Here is a 15,824-nt window from a genome sequence, read left to right as displayed (position 1 = left end):
CTCGCACACACACTCGCACAGACACACGCGCACACACTCGCACACATTTGCACACACTCACTCGCACACAAACTCGCACACACGCACACACTCACACACACTCGCTCATGCACACTCGCACACACTCGCACCCACTCACTCGTGCACACTCCCGCACACTCAGGCACATTTGCACACACTCGCACACACTCACACACTCTCGCACACACACTCGCACACACACTCGCACACAAACTCGCACACACTCGCACACACTCACTCGCACACACTCGCACACAAACTCGCACACACACACTCACACACACTCACTCACACACACTCACACACAATTACTCGCACACACTCACACACACTCGCACACACTCTCACCAATTCACTCGAGCACACTCGCGCACACTCGCACACACTCACACACTCACGCACTCACGCACACTAGCAAACACTCACAAGCACACACTCGCACAGACTCACACACAAATTCACTCACACTTGCTCACTCGTGCACAGTCACACACACTCGCACTCACTCGCACGTACACACCCGCAGACACTCACACACACTCGCACACACTCACACACACACTCGCACGCACTTTCACACACACTCGCACACACTCACACACTCACTCATACACAATCGCACACACACACTCGCACACACTCGCACACACTCAATCACACTCACTCGCACACACTCCCACACACACACACACACACACTCACAAGCACTCGCACACACTTGCACACACGCACACACACTCATACACACTCGTACACACTCGAACACACACGCACACACACACTCGCACACACTCGCACGCACACACTCGCACACACACACACTCGAACACACTCGCACACACTCGCACATAAAGTCCTACACACTCACACACACAATCGCACACACTCACACACACTTTTACACACACTCGCACACACTCACACACACTCGCACACACACTCGCACATACACTCATACACACTCGCACACACTTGCACACACACACTCGCACACACTTGCACACACACACTCGCACACACTCACACACACTTTCACACACTCGCACACACACATGCACACACACTCGCACACACTCACACACACTCACACACACTCACATGCACACACTCACACACACTCGCACCCACTCACTCGTGCACACTCGCGCACACTCGGGCACATTTGCACACACTCGCACACACTCGCACACTCTCGCACACACACTCGCACGCACACACTCGCACACACACTCAAACAGACACACTCGCACACACTCGCACACATTCGCACACACTCACTCGCACACAAACTCGCACACACGCACACACTCACACGCACACACTCGCACATACACTCGCACACACTCGCACACATTCGCACACACACTCGCAAACACACACTCGCACACACTCGCACACACTCACTCATACGCACTCACACACACACTCGCACACAATTGCACACACTCGAACACACTCGTACTCACACACTCGCACAAACACTCGCACACACAGTCCTACTCACTCACACACACACTCGGAAACACTCGCACGCACTTACGCACACCTACTCACGCACACTCGCACACACTCACACACTCGCGCACACTAGCACACACTCGCACGCCCACACTCGCACACTCTCGCACACATTTGCGCGTGCTCGCACGCACTCGCACACACACGCACACACTTGCACAAACTCACACACACTCATACACAATCGCACACACACTCGCATACACACACCCGCATTCACTCGCACGCACTCGCACGAACACACGCACACACTTGCACAAACTCACACACACTCGCACTCACTCATACACGATTGCACACACACTCGCACACACTCGCACACACACACTCGCACACACTGGCACACACTCGCACATACACTCATACACACTCGCACACACTCACATGCACACACATTCGCACTCATACACTCGCACACACTAGCGCGCACACACTCGAACACACACACTCGCACGCACACACTCGCACACACACTCGCACACAAACTCGCACACACTCACACACACTCACTCGCACACACTCGCAACCAAACTCACACACACACTCACACACACCCACTCATACACACACACTTACTCGCACACACTCACACACACTCGCACACACTCTCACCAATTCACTCGAGCACACTGGCACACACTCGCACGCTCACACTTACATGCACACACTCGTGCACACTCGCGCACACTCGCACGCACACACTCGCACACATTCGGACACACTCGCACTCACACACTCGCACAGTCGAACACACTCGCACACACTCGCACGCACACACTCGCACACACTCAAACACACTTGCACACACTCGCACACACTCTCACACACACTCGCACACGTTCGCACACACTCACATGCACACACTCACACACACTCACACACATTCGCACCCACTCACTCGTGCACACTCACGCACAGTTGGGCATATTTGCACACACTCGCACACACTCGCACACTCTCGCACACACACTCGCACACACTCACACACACTCGCACACAATCGCACGCACACACTCGCACGCACACACTCGCACACACACTCGCACAGACACACTCGCACACACTCGCAAACATTCGAACACACTCACTCGCACACAAACTCGCACACACGCACACACTCACACACACTCGCTCATGCACACTCGCACACACTCGCACCCACTCACTCGTGCACACTCCCGCACACTCAGGCACATTTGCACACACTCGCACACACTCGCACACTCTCGCACACACTCGCACACACACTCGCACACACTCACTCACACTTGCACACACTCGAACGCACTCACTCGCACACACTCACTCGCACACACTCGCACACAAACTCGCACACACACACTCACACACACTCACTCATACACACTCACACACACTTACTCGCACACACTCACACACACTCGCACACACTCTCACCAATTCACTCGAGCACACTCGCACACACTCACACGCACACACTTACATGCACACACTCGTGCACACTCGCGCACACTCGCATGCACACACTCGCACACATTCGGACACACTCGCACTCACACACTCGCACACACTCGCACAGTCGCACACACTCGCACACACTCGCACGCACACACTCGCACACACTCGCACACACTCACACACACTTGTACACACTCGCACACACACTCATACACACTCGCACACACTCGCACACACACACATGCACAGACACTCGCACACACACTCACACACACTCGCACACGTTCGCACACATTCACATGCACACACTCACACACACTCGAACACACTCGCACCCACTCACTCGTGCACACTCACGCACACTCGGGCACATTTGCACACACTCGCACACACTCGCACACACACTTGAACACACACTCGCACACACTCACACACACTCGCACACAATCACACGCACACACTCGCATGCACACACTCGCACGCACACACTCGCACACACACTCGCACAGACACACTCGCACACACTCGCACACATTCGCACACACTCACTCGCACACAAAATCGCACACACGCACACACTCACACACACTCGCTTATGCACACTCGCACCCATTCACTCGTGCACACTCCCGCACACTCAGGCACATTTGCACACACTCGCACACACTCACACACTCTCACACACACACTCGCACACACACTCGCACACACTCACTCACACTTGCACACACTCGAACGCACACACTCGCAAGCACTCGCACACACACTCACACACACTCACACACACTCACACACATTCGCACACACTAACTCGCACACAAACTCGCACACACACACACACTCGCTCATACACACTCGCACACACTCACTCGAGCACACTCGCACACACTCGCACGCACACACTCGCACACACTCACACACTCATGCACACTCGCACACACTTGTACGCACTCGCACACACACTTGCACACACTTGCACACACTCGAACACACACACTCGCACACACTCGCACACACACTCGCACATACACTCATACACACTCGCACACACGCGCACACACTCGCACACACAGTCGCACGCACACACTCGCACACAAACTCGCACTCACACTCGAACACACTCGCACACACTCGCACATACAGTCCTACACACTCACACACACAATCGCACACACTCACACACACTCCTACACACACTCGCACACACTCACACACACTCGCACACACACTCGCACATACACTCATACACATTCGCTCACACTCGCACACACTCGCACACACACACTCGCACACACTCACACACACTTTCACACACTCGCACACACACTCATACACACTCGCACACACTCGCACACACACATGCACACAGACTCGCACACACTCACACACACTCGCACACACTCGCACCCACTCACATGCACACACTCACACACACTCGCACCCACTCACTCGTGCACACTCGCGCACACTCGGGCACATTTGCACACACTCGCACACTCTCGCACACACACTCGCACGCAAACACTCGCACACACACTCGCACACACCCTCGAACAGACACACTCGCACACATTCGCACACACTCACTCGCACACAAACTCGCACACACACACACACTCACATGAACACACTCGCACATACACTCGCACACACTCGCACACACTCGCACACACACTCGCAAACACACACTCGCACACACTCGCACACACTCACTCATACGCACTCACACACACACTCGCACACAATTGCACACACTCGAACACACTCGTACTCACACACTCGCACACACACTCGCTCACACTGTCCTACACACACACACACTCGGAAACACTCGCACGCACTTACACACAATTACTCACGCACACTCACACACACTCACACACTCGCGCACACTAGCACACACTCGCACGCCCACACTCGCACACTCTCGCACACATTTGCGCGTGCTCGCACGCACTCGCACGCACACGCACACACTTGCACAAACTCACACACACTCATACACAATCGCACACACACTCGCATACACACACCCGCATTCACTCGCACGCACTCGCACGAACACACGCACACACTTGCACACACTCGCACATACACTCATACACACTCGCACACACTCACACGCACACACATTCGCACTCACACACTTGCACACACTCACGCGCACACACTCGAACACACACACTCGCACGCACACACTCGCACACACACTCGCACACAAACTCGCACACACTCGCACACACTCACTCGCACACACTCGCACACAAACTCGCACACACACTCACACACACTCACTCATACACACACACTTACTCGCACACACTCACACACACTCGCACACACTCTCACCAATTCACTCGAGCACACTCGCACACACTCGCACGCACACACTTACATGCACACACTCGTGCACACTCGCGCACACTCGCACGCACACACTCGCACACATTCGGACACACTCGCACTCACACACTCGCATAGTCGCACACACTCACACACACTCGCACGCACACACTCGCACACACTCAAACACATTTGCACACACTCGCACACACACTCATACACACTCGCACACACACACATGCACACACAATCGCACACACACTCACACACACTCGCACACGTTCGCACACACTCACATGCACACACTCACACACACTCGGACACACTCGCACCCACTCACTCGTGCACACTCACGCACAGTCGGGCACATTTGCACACACTCGCACACACTCGCACACATTCGCACACACTCACTCGCACACAAACTCGCACACACGCACACACTCACACAAACTCGCTCATGCACACTCGCACACACTCGCACACACTCACTCGTGCACACTCCCGCACACTCAGGCACATATGCACACACTCGCACACACTTGCACATTCTCGCACACAAACTCGCACACACTCACTCACACTTGCACACACTCGAACGCACACACTCGCACGCACTCGCACACAAACTCACACACACTCGCACACACTCACACACATTCGCACACACTCACTCGCACACAAACTCGCACACATGCACACACTCGCTCATACACACTCGCAAACACTCACACACACTCACTCGAGCACACTCGCACACACTCGCACGCACACACTCGCACACACTCACACGCACACACTCATGCACACTAGCACACACTTGTACGCACTCGCACACACACTTGCACACACTTGCACACACTCGAACACACACACTCGCACACACTTGCACACACACTCGCAAATACACTCATACACACTCGCACACACGCGCACACATTCGCACACACAGTCGCACACACTCACACACACACTCGCAAACACTCGCACACACTCACACACACACTCACTTACTCACACGCACACACTCGCACACACTCACACACTCGTGCACACTAGCAAACACTCGCAAGCCCACACTCGCACAGACTCACACACACACTCACTCACACGCACACACTCGCACACACTCACACACACTCGCACACACTCGCACACGCTCACACACATTTGCACACACTCGCACTCACTCACATGCAAAAACCCAAACACACTCGCACGCACACACTCGCACACACACTCGCACACACTCACTCGCACACACTTGCACACACTTGCACACACTCGCACACACTCACACACACACTCATACACACTCGCACATACAGTCCTACACACTCACACACACAATCGCACACACTCTCACACACTCACACACACTCGCACACACTCGCACCCACTCACTCGTGCACACTCACGCACAGTCGGGCACATTTGCACACACTCGCACACACTCGCACACTCTCGCACACACACTCGCACACACACTCGCAAACACTCACACACACTCGCACACAATCGCACGCACACACTCGCATGCACACACTCGCACACACACTCGCACAGACACACTCGCACACACTCGCACACATTCGCACACACTCACTCGCACACAAACTCGCACACACGCACACACTCACACAAACTCGCTCATGCACACTCGCACACACTCGCACACACTCACTCGTGCACACTCCCGCACACTCAGGCACATTTGCACACACTCGCACACACTTGCACACTCTCGCACACAAACTCGCACACACTCACTCACACTTGCACACACTCGAACGCACACACTCGCACGCACTCGCACACAAACTCACACACACTCGCACACACTCACACACATTCGCACACACTCACTCGCACACAAACTCGCACACATGCACACACTCGCTCATACACACTCGCAAACACTCACACACACTCACTCGAGCACACTCGCACACACTCGCACGCACACACTCGCACACACTCACACGCACACACTCATGCACACTCGCACACACTTGTATGCACTTGCACACACACTTGCACACACTTGCACACACTCGAACACACACACTCGCACACACTCGCACACACACTCGCAAATACACTCATACACACTCGCACACACGCGCACACATTCGCACACACAGTCGCACACACTCACACACACACTCGCAAACACTCGCACACACTCACACACACACTCACTTACTCACACGCACACACTCGCACACACTCACACACTCGCGCACACTAGCAAACACTCGCAAGCACACACTCGCACAGACTCACACACACTCACTCACACGCACACACTCGCACACACTCACACACACTCGCACACACTCGCACACGCTCACACACATTTGCACACACTCGCACTCACTCACACGCAAAAACCCAAACACACTCGTACGCACAAACTCGCACACACACTCGCACACACTCACTCGCACACACTTGCACACACTCGCACACACTCACACACACACTCATACACACTCGCACATTCAGTCCTACACACTCACACACACAATCGCACACACTCGCACACACTCACACACACACTCGCACACACTCACACACACTCGCACACACACTCGCACACACTCGCACACACTCGTACACACTCACTCACACTCACACACACACTCGCACACAATTGAACACACTCGCACACACACTCGTACACACACTCGCACACACTTGCACACACACACTCACACACACTCACACACACTTTCACACACTCGCACACACACTCGCACACACTCGCACACACACATGCACACACACTCGCACCCACTCACACACACTCGCACACACTCACACACAATCACACACACTCGCACACACTCACTCGCACACACTCGCACACACTTTCACACACTCGCACACACTCATACACGATTGCACACACACTCGCACGCACTCGCACGCACACACTCGCACACACTTGCACACACTCACACACTTGAGCACACTAGCACACACTCGCACGACCACACTCGCACAATCTCACACACATTTGCATGCACTCGCACTCACTCGCACGCACTCGCACGCACACACGCACACACTCGCTCAAACTCACACACACTCGCACACACTCATACACAATCGCACACACACTCGCACACTCTCGCACACACTCACTCGCACACACTTGCACGCACTCGCACACACACACTCGCACACACTTGTACACACTCGCACACACCCTCATACACACTCGCACACACTCGCACATACAGCCCTACACACAATCGCACACATTCACATACACACTCGCACACACTCACACACACTCACTCACTAACACGCACACACTCACGCACACTCGCACACACTCACACACTCATGCACACTAGCACACACTCGCAAGCACACGCTCACACTCACACACACACTGACTCACACGCACACACTCGTGCACACTCGCACACACTCACACACACTTGCGCACACTCGCACACACTCGCACGCCCACACTCGCACACATTTGCACACACTCGCACTCACTCATATGCACTCGAACGCACACAATCGCACACACTCGCACACAGTCACACACTCGCACTCACTCACACGCACTCGCACGCCCACACTCGCACACTCTCGCACACATTTGCACGCTCTCGCACTCACTCGCACGCACTCGCACGCACACACTTGCTCAAACTCACACACACTCGCACACACTCACGCACACTAGCACACACTCGCACGCACACTCTCGCACACATTTTCACGCACTCGCATGCACACACGCACACACTCGCACAAACTCACACACACTCGCACACACTCATACACAATTGCACGCACACTCGCACACACTCGCACACACTCGCACACACTCGCACACACTCACTCGCACACACTCACACATACTCGCACACACTCGCACCCATTCACTCGAGCACACTCACACACACTCACATACACACACTCGTGCACACTCACGCACACTCACACGCACACACTCGCACACATTCGCACACACTCGCACTCGTACGCACACACTGGCACACACTCGCACACACACTGGCACACACTTGCACACACTCAAACACACACACTCACACACAGTCGCACACAGTCGCTCACACTCGCATGCACACACTCGCACACACACACACTCGCACACACTCGCACAAACTTGCACACACTCGCACACACACTCATACACACTCGCACACACTCGCACATACAGCCCTACACACAATCGCACACACTCGCACACACTCACACACACACTCGCACACACTCATACACACTCACTCACAATCGAGCACACTCGCACACACACACTCGCACACACACTCACACACACTCACAAACAAACTCGCACACACTTATACACAATCGCACACACACACTCGTACACACACTCGCACATACACTCATACACATTCGCACACACACTCGCACACACAGTCCTACACACACACTCGCAAACACTCACACACACTCACACACACACTCACTCACTCACACACACACACTCACACTCACACACACACTCACACGCACACCCTCGCGCATACTCGCACACACTCGCGCACACTCGCATACACTCACACGCCCACACTTGCACACTCACGCACACATTTGCACACACTCACACTCACTCACACGCACTCTTACGCACACACTCGCACACACTCGCACACACTCACACACACACTCACACACACACACTCGCACACATTCGCACACACTCGCACACACTCGCACTCACTCACTCACACTCACTCGCACACACTTGCACACACTCGCACATACACTCATACACACTCGCACACACGCACACACACACTCACACACACTCGCACGCACACACTCGCACGCATACACTCGCACACACTCGCACACACACACTCGCACACATTTGCACACACTGACTCGCACACACTCGCACACAAACTCGCACACACGCACACACACTCACTCATACACACTCGCACACACTCACTCGCACACACTCACACACACTCGCACAAACTCATACACAATCGCACAAACTCGCACACACTCGCACACGCTCGCAAACACTCGCACACACTCACTCGCACACATTCGCACACACTCACTCTCACACACTCACACACAATCGCACACACTCGCACACACTCACACACACACTCGCACACACTCGTACACACTCACTCACACTCACACACAATCGAGCACACTCGCACACACACACTCGCACACACACTCACACACACTCACAAACACACTCGCACACACTTATACACAATCACACACACACACTCGTACACACACTCACACATACACTCATACACATTCGCACACACACTCGCACACAAAGTCCTACACACACACTCGCAAACACTCACACACACTCACACACACACTCACTCACTCACACGCACACACTCACACACACTCACACTCACACACACACTCACACGCACACCCTCGTGCATACTCGCACACACTCGCGCACACTCGCATACACTCACACGCCCACACTTGCACACTCTCGCACACATTTGCACACACTCACACTCACTCGCACGCACTCGCACGCACACACTCGCACACACTCGCACACACACTCACACACATTCGCACACACTCGCACACACTCGCACTCACTCACTCACACTCACTCGCTCACACTTGCACACACTCGCACATACACTCATACAAACTCTCACACACGCACACACACACTCGCACACACTCGCATGCACACACTCGCACGCATACACTCGCACACACTCGCACACACACACTCGCACACATTTGCACACACTGACTCGCACACACTCGCACACAAACTCGCACACACACACACACACTCACTCATACACACTCGCACACACTCACTCGCACACACTCACACACACTCGCACACACTAACACCCACTCACTCGAGCACACTCGCACACACTCGCACGCACACACTCGTGCACACTCACACGCACAAACTCGCACACACTCGCACTCACTTGCACACTCGTACGCACACACTCGCACTCACTCACTCGCACACACTTGCACACACTCACACACACAGACTCGCACACACTCGCACACACTCGCGCGCACACACTCGCACACACTCGCACACACACACACTCGCACACACTCACACACTCGCACACACTCACTCACACACACTTGCACGCAATCAAACACACACTCGCAGACACTCGCACACACTCACTCATGCACACACTCACACACACTCACACACACTCACACACAAACACTCGCATTCACACACTCGCACGCACACACTCGCACGCACACACTCGCACACACTCGCACACACACACTCGCACACATTTGCACACACTCACTCGCACACAAGCTCGCACACACGCACACACTCAAATACACTCACTCATACACACTCGAACACACTTGCACAAACTCACACACACTCGCACACACACACTCGCACACACACACTTGCACACACTCACACACACTCACACACTTGCACACACTCACACACACTCGAACACACTCGCACACACTTGCACATACAGTCCTACACACTCACACACACAATCACACACACTCGCACACACTCCTACACACACTCGTACACACTCGCACACACTCGCACACACACCCGCACATACACTCATACACATTCGCACACACTCGCACACACACTCGCACACACAGTCCTACACACTCAAACACACACTCGCAAACACTCGCACACACTCACACACACTCATTCACTAACACGCACACACTCGCGCACACTTGCCCACACTCACACACTCATGCACACTAGCACACACTCACAAGCACACACTCACACTCATTAAAACGCACCCACTTGCGCACACTCGCACACACTCGCACGCCCACACTAGCACACTCGCACACCCACACTCGCACACTCTCGCACACATTTGCACACTCTCGCACTCACTCGCACGCACTCGCACGCACACACTCGCACACACTCGCACACACTCACACACTCGCGCACACTAGCACACACTCGCAAGCCCACACTCGCACACTCTCACACACATTTGCACGCACTCGCACTCACTCGCACGCACACACTCGCACAAACTCACACAGACTCGCACACACTCATACACAATCGCACACACTCGCACACACTCGCAAACACTCGCACACACTCACTCGCACACATTCGCACACACTCACTCTCACACACTCGCACACAAACTCGCACACACTCACACACACTCACTCATACACACTCGCACACACATTCTCGCACACAATCATACACACACACTCGAACACACTCGCACACACTTGCACATACAGTCCTACACACTCACACACACAATCGCACACACTCACACACACTCCTACACACACTCGTACACACTCACACACTCGCACAGACACCCGCACACACACCCGCACATACACTCATACACACTCGCACACACGCACACACACACTCACACACACTCGCACGCACACACTCGCACGCATACACTCGCACACACTCGCACACACACACTCGCACACATTTGCACACACTGACTCGCACACACTCGCACACAAACTCGCACACACGCACACACACTCACTCATACACACTCGCACACACTCACTCGCACACACTCACACACACTCGCACAAACTCATACACAATCGCACAAACTCGCACACACTCGCACACGCTCGCAAACACTCGCACACACTCACTCGCACACATTCGCACACACTCACTCTCACACACTCACACACAATCGCACACACTCGCACACACTCACACACACACTCGCACACACTCGTACACACTCACTCACACTCACACACAATCGAGCACACTCGCACACACACACTCGCACACACACTCACACACACTCACAAACACACTCGCACACACTTATACACAAGCACACACACACACTCGTACACACACTCACACATACACTCATACACATTCGCACACACACTCGCACACAAAGTCCTACACACACACTCGCAAACACTCACACACACTCACACACACACTCACTCACTCACACGCACACACTCACACACACTCACACTCACACACACACTCACACGCACACCCTCGTGCATACTCGCACACACTCGCGCACACTCGCATACACTCACACGCCCACACTTGCACACTCTCGCACACATTTGCACACACTCACACTCACTCGCACGCACTCGCACGCACACACTCGCACACACTCGCACACACACTCACACACATTCACACACACTCGCACACACTCGCACTCACTCACTCACACTCACTCGCTCACACTTGCACACACTCGCACATACACTCATACAAACTCTCACACACGCACACACACACTCGCACACACTCGCATGCACACACTCGCACGCATACACTCGCACACACTCGCACACACACACTCGCACACATTTGCACACACTGACTCGCACACACTCGCACACAAACTCGCACACACACACACACACTCACTCATACACACTCGCACACACTCACTCGCACACACTCACACACACTCGCACACACTAACACCCACTCACTCGAGCACACTCGCACACACTCGCACGCACACACTCGTGCACACTCACACGCACAAACTCGCACACACTCGCACTCACTTGCACACTCGTACGCACACACTCGCACTCACTCACTCGCACACACTTGCACACACTCACACACACAGACTCGCACACACTCGCACACACTCGTGCGCACACACTCGCACACACTCGCACACACACACACTCGCACACACTCACACACTCGCACACACTCACTCACACACACTTGCACGCAATCAAACACACACTCGCAGACACTCGCACACACTCACTCATGCACACACTCACACACACTCACACACACTCACACACAAACACTCGCATTCACACACTCGCACGCACACACTCGCACGCACACACTCGCACACACTCGCACACACACACTCGCACACATTTGCACACACTCACTCGCACACAAGCTCGCACACACGCACACACTCAAATACACTCACTCATACACACTCGAACACACTTGCACAAACTCACACACACTCGCACACACACACTCGCACACACACACTTGCACACACTCACACACACTCACACACTTGCACACACTCACACACACTCGAACACACTCGCACACACTTGCACATACAGTCCTACACACTCACACACACAATCACACACACTCGCACACACTCCTACACACACTCGTACACACTCGCACACACTCGCACACACACCCGCACATACACTCATACACATTCGCACACACTCGCACACACACTCGCACACACAGTCCTACACACTCAAACACACACTCGCAAACACTCACACACACTCATTCACTAACACGCACACACTCGCGCACACTTGCCCACACTTACACACTCATGCACACTAGCACACACTCACAAGCACACACTCACACTCATTAAAACGCACCCACTTGCGCACACTCGCACACACTCGCACGCCCACACTAGCACACTCGCACACCCACACTCGCACACTCTCGCACTCACTCGCACGCACTCGCACGCACACACTCGCACACACTCGCACACACTCACACACTCGCGCACACTAGCACACACTCGCAAGCCCACACTCGCACACTCTCACACACATTTGCACGCACTCGCACTCACTCGCACGCACACACTCGCACAAACTCACACAGACTCGCACACACTCATACACAATCGCACACACTCGCACACACTCGCAAACACTCGCACACACTCACTCGCACACATTCGCACACACTCACTCTCACACACTCGCACACAAACTCGCACACACTCACACACACTCACTCATACACACTCGCACACACATTCTCGCACACAATCACACACACACACTCGAACACACTCGCACACACTTGCACATACAGTCCTACACACTCACACACACAATCGCACACACTCACACACACTCCTACACACACTCGTACACACTCACACACTCGCACAGACACCCGCACACACACCCGCACATACACTCATACACATTCGCAGACACTCGCACACACACTCGCACACACAGTCCTACACACTCACACACACACTCGCAAACACTCGCACACACTCACACACACTCACTCACTAACACGCACAGACTCGCGCACACTCACACACAGTCACACACTCATGCACACTAGCACACACTCACAAGCACACACTCACACACACTCACTAACACACACACACTCACACACACTCACACTCACACACACTTGCGCACACTCGCACATACTCGCACGCCCACACTCGCACACTTGCACGCCCACACTCGCACACTCTCGCACACATTTGCACACACTCGCACACTCTCGCACACACTCGCACACACACTCACACACACTCACACACTCACACACACTCGAACACACTCGCAAACACTCGCACATACAGTCCTACACACTCACACACACACTCGCACAAACTCACGCACACACACACTCGCACACACTTGCACACACTCGAACACACTCACACACACACACTCGCACA

Source organism: Phyllobates terribilis, unplaced genomic scaffold (genome assembly GCF_046119375.1).
Source record: "Phyllobates terribilis strain yellow unplaced genomic scaffold, ASM4611937v1 Scaffold_126__1_contigs__length_5098115, whole genome shotgun sequence".
Taxonomy (NCBI): domain Eukaryota; kingdom Metazoa; phylum Chordata; class Amphibia; order Anura; family Dendrobatidae; genus Phyllobates; species Phyllobates terribilis.
The sequence above is the reverse complement of the archived record's forward strand: the minus strand, read 5'-3'. Positions refer to the sequence as shown.